The sequence below is a fragment of the Galeopterus variegatus genome, unplaced genomic scaffold, assembly GCF_000696425.1.
Source record: "Galeopterus variegatus unplaced genomic scaffold, G_variegatus-3.0.2 Scaffold5464, whole genome shotgun sequence".
NCBI lineage: Eukaryota > Metazoa > Chordata > Mammalia > Dermoptera > Cynocephalidae > Galeopterus > Galeopterus variegatus.
This window is the reverse complement of record NW_007731575.1, coordinates 61,514-76,534: the sequence shown is the minus strand read 5'-3', so window position 1 is coordinate 76,534 and position 15,021 is coordinate 61,514. Positions and strand designations below refer to the sequence as shown.

General features: G+C 38.3%; 1 pseudogene; it reads right to left on the bottom strand.

Moving 5' to 3' along the window:
• Positions 1–7,199: 7,199 nt before the first annotated feature.
• LOC103604894 lies at positions 7,200–7,809 on the bottom strand (annotated as a pseudogene).
• Positions 7,810–15,021: the final 7,212 nt, after the last annotated feature.

Sequence of the window (15,021 nt, the reverse complement as noted above, 5' to 3'; positions counted from 1 at the left end):
GAATGTTAGGATTGCTTTTCTATTTCTATGAAGAATGTCATTGGTATCTTGATGGGGATTGCATTGAATATGTCGATCACCTTCAGTAGTATGGACATTTTCACAATATTAATTATTCCATTCCATGAGTATGGATTGTCTTTCCATCTTTTTGTGTACCCATTAATTTCTTTCAGCAGTGATTTGCAGTTCTCATTGTACGGCTCTTACACCTCATTGGTTAAATTTATTCCTAGGTATTTTATTTTACTGGTGGCTATTGTAAATGGACTTGATTTCTTTTTCTGCTAGTTTGTTGTTGTAGTATAAAAATGTCACTGCTTTTTGTGTGATATTTTGGTGGCTGTTGATATGGGGATCTGAACCCTTCACCTTGGTCTTGCAAGGTGGAGCTCTAACCAACTGAGCTAACTGGCCAGTGTATGTGGATTTCGTATCCTTCAACTTTTCTGAAGTCATTCATCACCTCTATATGTTTTTGGTAGAATCTTTAGGTTTTTCTGTATATACCATCATTTCATCTGCAAACAAAGCCAACATGACTTTGCCTTTTCCAATTTGGATGCTCTTTATGTATTTCTCCTGCCTGATTGCTCTGGTTAATACTTCTAGTAGTACATTAAACAGGAATGGTGAGAATGGACATCCTTGTCTTGGTCTTGTTCAGGATGATATTAGCAGTGGTTTTGTCATATATGGCTTTTACTTTGTTGAGATATTTTCCTACTATATAAAATTTATTGAGAGTCTTTAACATGAAGGAATGTTAAATTTTGACAAATGCTTTTTCTATGTCCATTGAGATAATCATATGGTTTTTGTCCTTGATTTTCTTGATGTGGTGTATCACATTTATTGATTTGCATATGTTGAACCATCCTTGCATCTCTGAGATGAATCCCACTTGATCATGATGAGTAATCTTTTTGAAATATTGCTGTATTGTTTGCTAATATTTTATTGAGGATTTTTGAAGTTATGTTCATCAAAGATATTAATCTGTAGTTTTCTTTTATGTTATATCTTTGTCTGATTTTGGTATCAGTGTGATGCTGACCTTATAGAATAGGTTTGGGAGAATGGCTTCTGTTTCAATTTTTTGTCCTTGTTTGAAGAGAATTGATATTAATTCTTCTTTAAAGGTTTGGAAGAATTCACCAGTAAAGCCTTCTGGTCCTGGGCTTTTCTTTGTTGAGAGACTGTTGATTACTACTCCAAACTAGTTGCTTGGTATTGGTCTGTTTGGGTTTTCTATTTCTTCTTGGTTCAGTTTTGGTAGTTTGTATGTATCCAGAAATTTATCCATTTCCTCTAGGTTTTAAAGTTTATTGGTATATACTTGTTGATAATAGTCTGTAATGATTCTTTGTATTTCTGTGGTATCAGTTGTAATGTCACCTTTTTCATTTCATATTTTTGTTATTTGGGTCTTCTCTTGTGTTTTAATTAGCCTAGCTAATGTTTTGTCTATTTTACTTATCTTCTCAAAAAATCCACTCTTTGTTTCATTCACCTTGTCTATTTTTTTGTCTCTATTTCATTTAGAAAATTCTGCTCTAATCTTAATTATTTCTTTCCATATAATAATTTTAGGACTGGGTTGTTCTTGTTTTCCTAGTTCTTTAAGTTGTATCATATCATTTATATGAAGTCATTCTATTTTTTTGATGTAAGAATTTATCGCAATAAACTTTCCTCTTAGTTCTGTTTTGTAGTATCCCACCGGTTTTGTATGATGTGTCTTTATTTTCATTACTTTCGAGAAACTTGCTAAATTTCTTGTTTATTATTATTATTTTGACCCATAGGTCTCTCAAGGGTGTGTTGTTTAATTTCCATGTATTTGTATAGTTTCCAGAGTTTTGCTTGTTGTTGATTTCTAGTTTTAATCTGTTGTGGTCTGAGAACATGCTTGAAACAATTTCTGAGTTTTAAAAATTTGCTTAGATATGATTTGTTACCATGTGGTCTATTTTGGAGAATGTTTCATGTGCTAAAGAGAAGAAAGTATATTCTGTACTTAGATGAAATGTTCTGTAGATGCCTGGAAATCCAATTGGTCTAATATGTAGTTTAAATCCTGTGTTTCTTTGTTGATTTTTTGCCTAGATGATATGTTCAATGTTGAGAGAGGGGTGTTTTTGTATTGAAGTCTATCTCTCTCTTTAGGTCATGTAGTGTTTGCTTTATATATCTGGGTGCTCTGGTGTTGGGTGTGTATATATTTATGATTGTTATGTATTCTTGCTGGATATTTCCATTTATCAATAAACAATGGCCTTCTTTGTCTCTTTATATGGTTTTTGGTTTAAAGTCTATTTTATCCAATATAAGAATAGCTACTCCTGCATGATTTTGGTTTTCATTTGTGTGGTATTTCTTCTTCCATCCCTTCATTATTATTCTGTATGAGTCAATACATTTGTATTGAGTTTCTTGTAGGCAGCATATAGTTTGGTATAGTTTTTTAATCCAATTCACCAATATGCCTTTTGAGTGGGGAATTCAATCCATTCACATTTAGGGTTGTTATTGAAAGACATTGTCTTGCTCCTGGCATTTTATTGATTTTTGCTTGGTTTGTTTAATTATCTTCTGTTCCTTTCTTTCCCTTTTTGTTTGTCTTCTGTGTTCATTGTTTTTTTTTTGGGTTTTTTTTGTTTGTTTGTTTTTTTGAGGTGGTACAATATAGTTTATTTCCCTTTCATTTTTGCATATGTGTCCTACCGTGGGTTTTATTTTTTCTTGTGTATTCTTGGTAGTGATGATTGTTTTTTTGGATTCCAGATACAGTGCTCCCTTGAGGATTTCTTGCAGGGATGGTCATGTGGTAGATAACTCCCAAAATTTTTGTTTGTCTGGGAAATACACTACTTCTTCTTCATCTCTGAAGGATAGCATTGAAGGGTATAGTATTCTTGGCTGGCAATTTTCTTTTTCTTTCTTTCTTTTCTTTTTTTTTTTTTTTTTCCTTTCAGTATTTTAAATGTATCATCCCATTCATTTCTTTTCTTTTTTTTTTTTTTCCTTTTTTGTCTTTTTTTTTTACTGACCGGTAACGGGATCGCAACCCTCGGTGTCGTGCCCTCACCGCGCTCAGCCAGTGAGCAGGAACCGGTCTCCACATGGGATCCGAACCCTCGGCGGGAGCGCCGCCATGCTCCCAAGTGGTGCACTCTCCAGTGCGCCACTGGGCCGGCCATCCCATTCAATTCTGATGTATAGGGTTTCTGCTGAGAAATCTGCTGTTAATCTGACGGAGATGGAGATGCCCTTATAGGTGACTTGACCCTTTTCTCTTGCTGTTTTTAGGATTCTATCTTTGTCTTTGAGTTTTGCCAGTTTGACTATAATGTGCCTCACAGAGGACCTTTTTGGATTGAATCCATTTGGAGTTCATTGAGCCCTTGGATCTTGAAAGTCCATGTCTCTTCCAATACCGTGGAAGTTTTCCACTGTTACTTCATCAAATAGGTTTCAATGCCTTTTCCTTTCTCTGCCCCTACTGTAACACTCATAATTCAGATGTTTGTGTGCTTAGGGTTGTCTGGGTCCCTGTGGACCCAGTCACCAGGCCCACCCCAGTACCAAGTTGGCCCCCATGGACCCTGGCGCCAGGCCAGCCCTACCAAAGACTGCAGCAGCAAGCCTGCCCATAGACCAAATAGGCCTAATAGAAACATGTACAGAATGTTCTGTCCAACAGCAGCAGAATATGCATTCTTTTCAAGCACACACAGAGCATTCTCCAGGCTAGATAATATGTTAGGCCACAAAATAAGCCTTAGCGAATTTAAGATTGAAATCATATCAAGTGCAAAAATCCTGAACAAAATATTAGCAAACAAAATTCAACAACACATTGAAAAGTGTCTTTCAACACGATCAAGCAAGATTTATCTCTGTGATGCAAGGATAGTTCAATGTATTCAAATCTAAAAATGTGATACACCATATTAACAGAATGAAGGACAAAAACAATGTAATAATCTCAATAGATACCAAAAAAAGCACTTGATAAAACTCAACATCCTTTCATGATAAAAACTCACAACCAATTTGGTAAAGAAGAAATGTACCTCAATTATAATAAAGGATAGATATGACAAGCCCACAGCTAACATAATATTCAATGGTGAAAAGTTGGAAGTTATTTTTCTCTAAGATCAAGAACAAGACAAAGATGCCCACACATGGCATTTCTATTCAATATTGTACTAGAAATCCTAGTAAGAGCGATTCGGCAAGAGAAATAAATAAAAGTCATTCAGGTGGGAAGATGGTGGACTAGAGGTGCCCAGGGTATGTTCCTCCTGCAGAGGACCACAACAGAACCACTGCCACCACCACTGCAGTCACTGGCACCATTGTCTGGCCCCAGGACTGTTGCTCACCTTCTTGCAAAGAGGTTCATCCCACTCACAGCTGCACCAGCAGCAGTCACCATCCCAGCTCTGTGGGACCCCCTGCCATGGCCACTGCAGCCACCTTGGCAACATGGGCACCCCACCATGACTGCAGCAGACACCCTGGACAAACAGGATCCCTCCCACTTCTGCCACCACAGCAGGCATCACCCTGCCACATGGGCCCCACTGCCACCTACTTGACTGCATTGACACAAGAAGGGCCACAAGAAGAGCCATCAGAAAGAGGTGAGCAAGCACAGATCCACATCCCAGTGGCCCAATCCACTGGGGGAATTATGCTGGCCCCACGGTCCTGCACCTGGGTGTGGGAGCTACATGCTAAGCCCATGGGGAGAGACACATGTGAAGTCCCTGGAGGGTGCATAAACTCAGGATAGCCAAATAGAGTAAAGAAGAAAATTTCTAGACACTTCCAACCCATCTTTCAACTGGGGGAGGCAAGGACCCAGGTAGAGCCTCTGACTGCAGGAATTAGGAAAGGGAAGCCCCACCCACCATCACACATTTAAATGTGAGGATCTCCAGTATACCCCAGTGCACCTGACATGGTCATGGGACACTAGCCGAAGTGCCAACAAGCCCACCAGGGACACCCATCCCAGATAGTGACAGGACACCCAGGCACTTCTCTCATGAACTTGAGATCTCTCTCATGTTGTTGAAGACCCCAAGTGGTGTCACTAACCTCAGCAAGGACACAAAAAGTGCCACAATGCCCAGGCCATGGAGGCACTCACACATAACTCTGACATTGGATATGGCCAAAGTAATCACACAGAGACTACGCTAGTGCATCTACCCAGAACCAATACTACAACACCCTACTCAAAGGTCTATATAAATTACATCTACAGGAGGAAGTCTCTTTCTTCTAAGATTATTCCAGAGTAATAGAAGAATTGAATGCTCTCACAGATGACCAGACATCAGCAAAGAAATACTAGACATATGACAAAACAAGAAAATATGACACCACCAAAGGAATACATTAATTCTCAAGTACCAGACCCCATATAGCAAAAAACCCTTGAAATGACTGAAAGGAATACCAAGCAACAATCTTAAGGAAATTCAATGAGATCGAAGAATACTCAGTTAGATGAAAGAATGAAATGAGAAAAACTATTCAGGATATCAATATTGATATCCTGAATAGGCCTGAAGCTTGGGTCCATGCCTGGCTCTACAGGGTCCAGACAGGAGTCCTGGGCAAGGGGCCGGCCTGGCATGGGGATGTGCCTGGAGCCTGGGTCTGCAGGGCCTGGCCTGGAGCCTGTGGCCATAGGGGCCATCTTAGAGCCTGGACGTGTGGGGGCTGGCCTAGCATTGGTGTTCCCTGAGGTGGGCCTGATGCTGGGGTTCATAGCAAAGTCACATGCTCACTTCACTCTCCTTCTCCCACACAGAGGGTATTTCTGCATGCTGCGCTGCATGGGCTTGGGGAAGGAGTGACTCAAGTAATGCGAAACTGTCCTTCCTATCCTTTTCAATGCATCTTTTCTTATTTTTGTGCTATGCCCAGGTGCTGTAATCTCTCACCTGAATTCCTTTGCTCTTGTAAAGGTATTTTCATGCATGGATGGTTTGTTCAATTTGATGTTTCCATGAACAGATAAATGCTGGGAACTCCTATTCTGCCATCTCGCTGATGTCACTCCTCTCAACTTAAATGTTAACTTTATTTCAACAACCATCTTTATATGTGTTATTTTACACTGAGCCTTATAATTATTCATGAGTCATCTATTTGTCTGTTGTCAAACACCCTAACTTTAGACAACACCCAAGTGTTGTCTATACTTGTTTTTTCACACTGAGCCTTATTATAATTCATATGTCATTTAAAAAATAAATGAATATATCTGTTTATTTAGAGCTTTCTGTGCTTAAAAATTTAAGTATAATGATCTATCCAATTGCTATAGTTTTCAAAAAATAAATTAGTTTCCATTTTCTTTCAGGAAAACCTTCAGCACAAATTATAGAGAATAGCAAAAATAGAACTACATTTAAAACATAATTTAGAAAACCCATGTACTTCTTTTAGATTAGTAAGTATGATATGTAATTGTTATGTAATTGTTGGTAACAAAACCCAGCAAGAACGAAATATTTATATCTTGTTATGTTCGTATGCATCATAAGGACAACAAAAAATAATGTTTTAAACTTTTACTAAAGATGAACATAAGCATACAAATAGGAAAACTTGCCCCTTCTTTATGTTTACCCAAATTTTCTTCTACATTCAATAGTATAAATTTTTATTTTCTTCAATGGACTGAATGTTTTTCCCCAAAAATTCATATATTGAAATCCTGATCTCCAGTGTGATGGTATGAGGAGGTGGGGCCTTTGGGAAGTGATCAGGTCATGAGTGTAGAATCTTCATGAGTGGGATTAATGCCCTTATATAAGGGACCACAGAGAGCTCCCTCAACTTCCTTTTGCCATGTGAAGATAAAATGAGAAGTCAGCAGTCTGCAACTTGAAAGAGGGCCCTCATCGAAACCTGACCATGCTGGCACCCTGATCTTGGACTTCTGGCCTCCAGAACTGTAAGAAATAAATGTCTATTGTTTATAAGCCACTCAGTGGATGGTACTTTGTTATAGCAGCCCAAATTGACTAAGACACTTTCAAAAGTGTATGACAGCTGTCGGTACAAATCTATCACTTTAACACACACTTTTCATTCCAGGATTCATAGTTTAGGTATTAATGATGCATTTTAAAATGAAACAATTTAATGCAAAAACCCGAGTTGCTTCAAACTAACCAGAGAAAACTTAAAGCTAGCACTATGTCATATCGTGTTGCAGCATACATATCGTATTGCGCCATGGAAGTCTGATACATACAAGTTTATAACTGCAATGGTAGCAAGTTAGGTGGCATTCCTTCTTCCTCTGATATTTCATCTTCAAACTTAGGAACACCAAGCACATCACAGCAAAGTTCATTCAGTCTTTTTCTATAAGAGAGTCTTCATGAAAGGATTTTTCTAATATTTGTGAGAATAAATTACACATTCTGATTCTGCAGACTCAAATGACTCTGCAATTATTGCTACCTAAACAGTTTGTATTTGTGGTAACTTAATAACCAATGTTTGTTGGTGTCTGAATTACTCCCTAGACATGTACAATTTGGCCCAAAGGTAACTGCACTACAGTTACAGCTGGGAAGCCTATTCTTATTCCTGATCCAGCTACACAAACCTGAGCTAAAGTAGGGATTGAATTTTGACCAGTCCAAGTCTGCATATAAGCAGATTCGCTCTCTGCCACAGAATCTGTCACACCTGTTACACTTGTTATAGAATATGTTACACAGAATGTATTCCATCCTGCTGGCATTCAATTTTTTCCATGGTCATTTGTCCTAGATTTGTTTTAATATATTTTTTCCTGTTGCATTTGCTCACTGTCCAGACAGTTGTAATCAACTCTCTGCTCCTCCTCTGTTCAGTTTTTCTTTTATCCCGTCACAATGTGATTTATTTATTTATTATTATTATTTTTTAATCTTTTTTTGTGACCGGCAACGGATCGCAACCCTCAGTGTTGCTCCCGCACCTCGCTCAGCCAGTGAGCGGCTGGTCTGTATGTGGGATCCGAACCCTCGGTGGGAGCGCCACTGCGCTTCCCAAGCGGCGCACTGTAGCAGTGCGCCACCGGGCCGGCCACAATGTGATTTATGTAGTGGTCCCCATCACTGATTACAGATGGGAGGAGGTGGAAGTGGCCATTCCAACTGCTGCCCAGTAACCTGGCGCAGGTAGCCCTGTGTTGTCGCCGTATCAGCTCTGATGTGGCAGCTATGGATTCCCCACCGAGCTGGATCCTGTAGCAGTCATTTTTATGCTGTTGTCATACACTGTACACTAACAATATTTGAGTCCTCATCTTAATGTTTGTTGTCTCCTGAACAGTAATGTTTTCAAGTATTATTGTTCTTGTTGTCCCACAATCAACCTTAAACTTACTCCACTGAACATCATCATACTTGTATCTCACTTTTAACTTAAAACTTACTGCCAGGCCAGCCTTACGTGGCATCTTACAGTGAATCTTACCCTTTTCTAGTGGTCATCTGCAAGGCACGCTTGTTGTCTCACAGTGAACCACAATCTTGTTCCAGCAGTCATCCTCATACTATTAGTCTCACAATAAATCTTTATGTTATTGCAGTTGTCCTCATTATGGTTGTTGTCCCATACCGGTTCTTAACTTTATTCTAACTTTCATCATCCTTGTTGCCTCACATTAAACTGTAACCTTTTACCAATAGTCATCATCATGCTTATTCTCTTAGGCATAATATTAAATTTATCCCAGTGTTCATCTTCATGCTTGGTGTCTCACACTAAACCTTGAACATTTCCTCCCTAGTCTACATTTATTACATAAACCATTGGGAGATAATTTTTGTACAGTACAATTGACCTCAGACACTATTCAAATGACTTTCCAAATTCTCAAGTGGAGCATTTTTATTTTAAATATCAGTCCACTTATTAATATTAGGCTTCACCTACATTACAACCAGTTGAACCTTATACTTAAGTGTTCTTCTTCATGCATGTTATTTGGCATTAAAACTTAACTTTATTCAAGTGGTTATCATCATGCTTGTTTTCTCACACAGAAAATTAACCTTATTCCAGTGGTCAGATTTACGCCTGCATCTCACAGTGAACCCTAGCTTATATCAGCTCCATGCTCGTGGTCTAAATCTGAACAAGAACCTTATTTCAGATGTCATATTCATGTTTATCATCTCACAGTGATCCTTAACCTTAATCAGGTGGTGTTCTTCATACTTGTGTTCTTACATTAGACACTTAACTCACTCTAACACTCATTATCATAGGTTTTATTCCCAAGTGAACCATGACTTTTCAATAAGTCATCTACCTGCGTGTTTTTCACACATCAAACCTTACCCTTATCCTAGGAGACATCTTCATGCTTGTTGTCTCACACTGAAGCAGACCCTTTTTCCAATGGCCATCTTTCTGCTTCCTGTTTTACACTGAACCTTAACCCTATTTCATCAGTCATCTTCATACTTGTAGTCTGACAATTAATTTAGTTTTATTCCAGCAGCCATCTTCATACTTGCAGTCTCACATTGAACCTTTACCTTAATTCAGCATTCACCATCATGCTTATGTGCCACACTGAAACTTAACCATATTCCTGCAGTCAGTTTCATTCTCACCTTATCGCCTTGAAGCATATTCTTATTTTAATGGCCATCTTCATGCTCATAGCTTTACACTGAAGCAGAACCATATCATCTACTTGCTTATTGACACACACTGAATCTTAACCTCATTCCAGCAGACATATTCATGCTTAGTGCCTCGTCCGGAATCTTAATTTTATTCCAGTGTTTGTCTTTATGTCTGTTTCATCACACTGAACTGTAAACCAATTCCAAGTGTCATTTTTATCCTTGTGGTCTCATACTGACCTGTAACCTTATTCCAGTATTCATCTTTATGCTTGTTATCATATACCGTACATTTTCTTTATTCCTTTGGTCGTCTTTATAGTTTTTGAGTCAAACTGAAGCATAATGTTCTTCCAGAGTTCATCACGCCTGTTGTCTCACACTAAACATTAACCTTCTTCAGTAGTCATCACCATACCTGTTGTTTCACATTGAACACTAATCTTACTCAGCAGTTATCTTCATGCTTGTTTTCCCATGGTGAACTATAACCTTAATCCAGCAGTAATTTTCATCCTTGTTTCTTTACTCTGAACCATAAGATTATTCCAAGTGTCATGTTCAAGCTTGCTGTCACCCACTAGATGTTAGTCTTATTCTTGTGGTCTTCTTCATGCTTGTTGTCTCACACTGAGGAAGAACTTTATTCCAGTGGTCATCCTGATACCCATTTTCTTTCACTCATTCTTAATCTTATTTCTGCAGTCATATTCATGGTTATGTCATAATGAATCCTAACCCTCTTCCAGTAGTTGACATCAGGCTTGTCGTCTCACTGTGAACCATGACTTCATTCCAGCAGTCACCTTATGCTGGTTGTCACACACTGAATCTTAACCTTATTCCGGTGTTCATCTTTGATGCCTGTTGTATCACACTGAACTGTAAACAAATTCCAGGATTCATTTTCATGCTTGCTGTCGCACAGTTATTCTTAACTTAATTTAGAGGTCATTTTTATGCTTGTCTCACAATGAACCATAATCTTATTCCAGCAGTTATCTTCATGCTTGTTGTCTCACTTTAAAGTTTAATTCTATGCGGGTAGTCCTCATGCTTGTTGTCATGCTGTGAATCTTAACCTTAATCTAGTGTTTATCTTCATGCTTGTTTTTCTCACAGTGAATCTTAGCTATGTTCCAGCTGTCATCTTATCACTTGGTTTCTCACAGTGAACCTTACCATTACTCCAGCAGTCATCTTCACATTTGTTGTTTCACACTAAGCCACAACCTATCCCAGGGGTCATCTTCATGCTTGTTGTCTTGCACTGAACATTAAACTTCTTCTAACCATTTCATGCTTGTTCAATCAAGTTTATCAAAAGGCCTCCTTATTCCAGATGCCATATTTGTATTTAGCTGAAACAGGGGAAAATTTAATGTTTGCCTGTTTTCAAACACCCTAACTTTATTCAAAGTGTTGTCTATACTTGTTTTTACACACTGAGCCTTATTATAATTCATATAATATTTTAAAAATAAATATGAATGTCTGTTTATTTAGAGCTTTCTGTGATTAAAAATTTAGATATAAGGATGTATCCAATTGCTATAGTTTTCAAAAAATAAATGTTTCCATTTTTTTTTTTTTTTTTTTTTTTAGGAAAAACTTCAGCACAAATTAACTCTATAGATAATAGTAAAAATAGAACTGTCATCACTGGACACTAATCAACAAGGAATTCCATATTTCAGTGAGAAGGAAATTTCATACAGTTTGAATTTTTTTTTTTTTTTCGTGTCCGGCAACAGGATCGCAACCCTCGGTGCTGCGCCCGCACCTCGCTCAGCCAGTGAGCGGGAACCAGTCTGTATGTGGGATCCGAACCCTCGGCGGGAGCGCCGCCGCACTTCCCAAGTGGCGCACTGTAGCAGTGCGCCACCGGGCCGGCCCTCCAGTTTGAATTTTATTCCCACATTTCTCTCAAGGATTAAATCTCTTTTCTGCTGATCATAGGCTGCAAGTTTGTGCGAGAAAACTTAAAAATTACCTGTGTCCTCTTAATAAAATGTATACAATGCTGCTGAATTTTGAGTCCTCATGGGCATCTGTAGATGAAACTGAATGCCATGCACTCTCCAAGTCTAGGACTTCAGACTAGCTGTCTACCTCTTACTACTCCTCAATATCTAAGATGGCATATACCTGCACAATTTAGCTGCCTAGTATCTTTAGCATAGTGAACTTTATTTGCCCTCAAGACAATGACCCACTCCCCTTCTTTCTCTGTTGAAAGCCACTGGCTGTTAGTAGTCTGAACCCATCTTGCCATTTTGATCTTCTCAAAGGGGCACCTGCACTGCCTCAAAGGGATGTTGCTTACCAGAACTTTATGTCTAATGTCTTAGACAATCTTCTGCATTCAAATTTCCAAAACTTATCCAATGTTTTTCTTTCTGCTCTGCACCTTACAGTGCTATTTGTTCCTTCAAAGAATAAACAATACATGCTTTAATGTGGACTTGTAGTATCTGAGAACCTGACTTTTGATTGACTCGAAACCACATCAAATAAACTTATACAGAGGTGGTATGCTTCTGGATCATGGGCTAATGATTACTGGGATAATTATATTTGATTGATGCTCCATATGATTCAGGGATTTAGTAGTTCTCATGATATCAAGCAGGTGCCATCTCTGTAACATAGCCTTTTACTGCCTCTGAAGCAGGAAATCCATAGAGACATACACTTTTACTATGAACAAATGACTTGTACTAAGAGGCTTTCTCACATCATGTAGAAGAATTGAATTTTCAGTATCACCTTCACCAATATGGGTGCCCTCTTATATATGGCACATGGTCTTGGTACAGCTATACTATTCCAAGAGCTTATTGATGTTCTTAATCTTAGGGATCTTTAAATAGGTGAATCAGAATGTAGTGGTATAATAAGAATGTAGTGGGGAAGTTAGATAATGGCCTCTGAGGGGAAAACCAGTTTCCAAAGCTTGGAGATTCTATAGTTCAAAACAAAGTGCATTGAGGAGATCTGAATGGGACCTGAAGATTGCTGAGATATGTAGAGGGAGCATCCTGGTTTGAATTCATCACTCTCATGGAAGAAGGTATTACAGACACAGCAGTGAGAGATTTATTCAACTTTCATAGTTCCTCAGCAGCTGGAATGTTTGAAGGATAAGGCTACAGTTGCATTTAGAGTTATGGTTTGGTTTCTCTCTTTCAGGCTTTTAACTTTTCTAGAAGAGTCACTTTGTATGGGTCACTTTATGTAGGGGTCAGAGCAGGGGCTTTGGTAAGATTGAGAGAAAAAGTATTTTGTTTCAAAAGGGAGTATAAAGAAGTGAGTTACTTAAGGGATATAAAAATGTCTGGAGTGAAGTACAGAGTATTATTCATACTGGACATGCTGTCCTTCAGCACATGGCACTTCGAAATGCATGCTAAATAGAAAGGTGAATATGTTGGTAGGAGTATCCAAGAGAGGGAGGATCATGGATGAAATCTATCATTGCCCTGTTGAAAGGAAGTTCTGAGTACAGCAGTGAGTGGTGCATACAACCAACATGGACTACTTATACTATTTGTTTTGAATAAAAATCTAGTGGAATTCTTCAGTGACTCCGTAGTTGTATATCTTTTTTTAAAATTTTAATTTATCAACATATAATGTGTTTGATTTTTGTGTCCTTTTACCAATTCCTCCTTTTTGAATGTAAACTGTTTTTCTAATTATACCGAATCAGGTTTCCAGGTAATCCTTGGATTTTTTTTTTTTTTTAATCACTGTACCATGGCTGTTGAGAATTGCGGTGGATTTCACTCATTCAAAGGAAAGATATGTCTTTTAGTGGTGGATATAATATTGTATTTAAGAGAATGTGAGAGAGTGTTTATACTGATGGTTGGATGGTGGATAGGCACTTGGCCGTAGGTATTTGTTCCTGCAGGTTATGTCCTTAGTCATTTTTTTTCCTGGACAACACCTCCTGATAGACTTACTCATTAAGCATTATTCAACAAGAATGGTCCCATTTATGTACTCGCCAGCTTCTCAAATGCATTTTGGTATTCTTTGTGGGGATGGAATTTGAGTAGAATGCAGTATTGCTGTGGGAAGAGTGACCAGTATAGATGATTACATTTTTTCTAGTTTTAGAATTCTTTTACATTTAGGTTATTGATTTACTCTAAATTAATTTTTGCATGTGGTGTGACAACATCATTCTTTTGCATGTGGATATGCAGTTGTTCCAGCATCACTTGTTAAGGAGACTATTCTTTCTCCCACTGAATTGTCTTGGCACCTTTATCAAAAATCGATGGACTTTAAATGTAAAAACTTATTTCTGGACTCTCAATTCTATCGATTTATATAGCTTTCTTTACTTATGCCAGTAGAATGAGTTGGAAAGTGTTCCATTCTCTTCTATTTTCAGGAAGAGATTATGTAGTATTAGTGTTAATTCTTTAAATGTATTGCAGAATTCATCAGTGAAGCCATCTGGGCATTTTATTTGTGTGTGGTGCAGGGGGAGGGGGATGTGTTGTTTTTTTTTTTTTTTTTAAAGATGACTGGTAAGGGGATCCTAACCCTTGACTTGGTGCTGTCAGCACCACGCCCACCCAGTGAGCCAATCGGCCATCCCCACGTGGGATCCAAACCCTTGGCCTTGGTGTTATCAGCACCGCACTCTCCCGAGTGAGCCACAGGGCTGGCCCTGGGGGATGTGTTTTGATTACTAACTAGATCTCTTTATCTGCTATAGGTCTATTCAGATTTTCTATTTCTTCTTGAGTCAATTTGAGTAGTTTGAGTCTTCCTAGGAAATTTTCAATTTCATTTAGGTTATCTGATTTTTTGGTATACAATTGCTCAAATTGCTCATCGTATTCCCTTACAGTTATTTCTATTTTTGTTAGGTCAGCAGTGATGTTCCTTTTCATTCTTGATTATTTTAGTCATTTGAATCTTCTGCGTTTGGGGGTTTTTTTTTGTTTGTTTGTTTGTTTTTCCATTCTATCTGTTGGTCAACTTTGCTGATCTTTTCAAAGGACTAACTTGATTTCATTGACTAACTGTTTTTCCATTGTTTATTTCATACATTTCCACTCTGGTCTTTATTATCTCCTTCCTTCCACTTGCTTTAGGTTTAGTTTGAACCTTTTTTTTTTTTTTAATAGATAACCAGTAAGGGGATCTTAACCCTTGATTTGGTGTTGTCAGTACCACGCTCTCCCAAGTGAGCTAACCGGCCATCCCTATATAGGGATCTGAACCCGTGGCCTTGGTGTTATCAGCACCACACTCTCCCAACTGAGCCATGGGCTGGCCCTCAAACCTTTTCTTTTATAGTTCCTTAACACAGAAAGTTAATATAGAA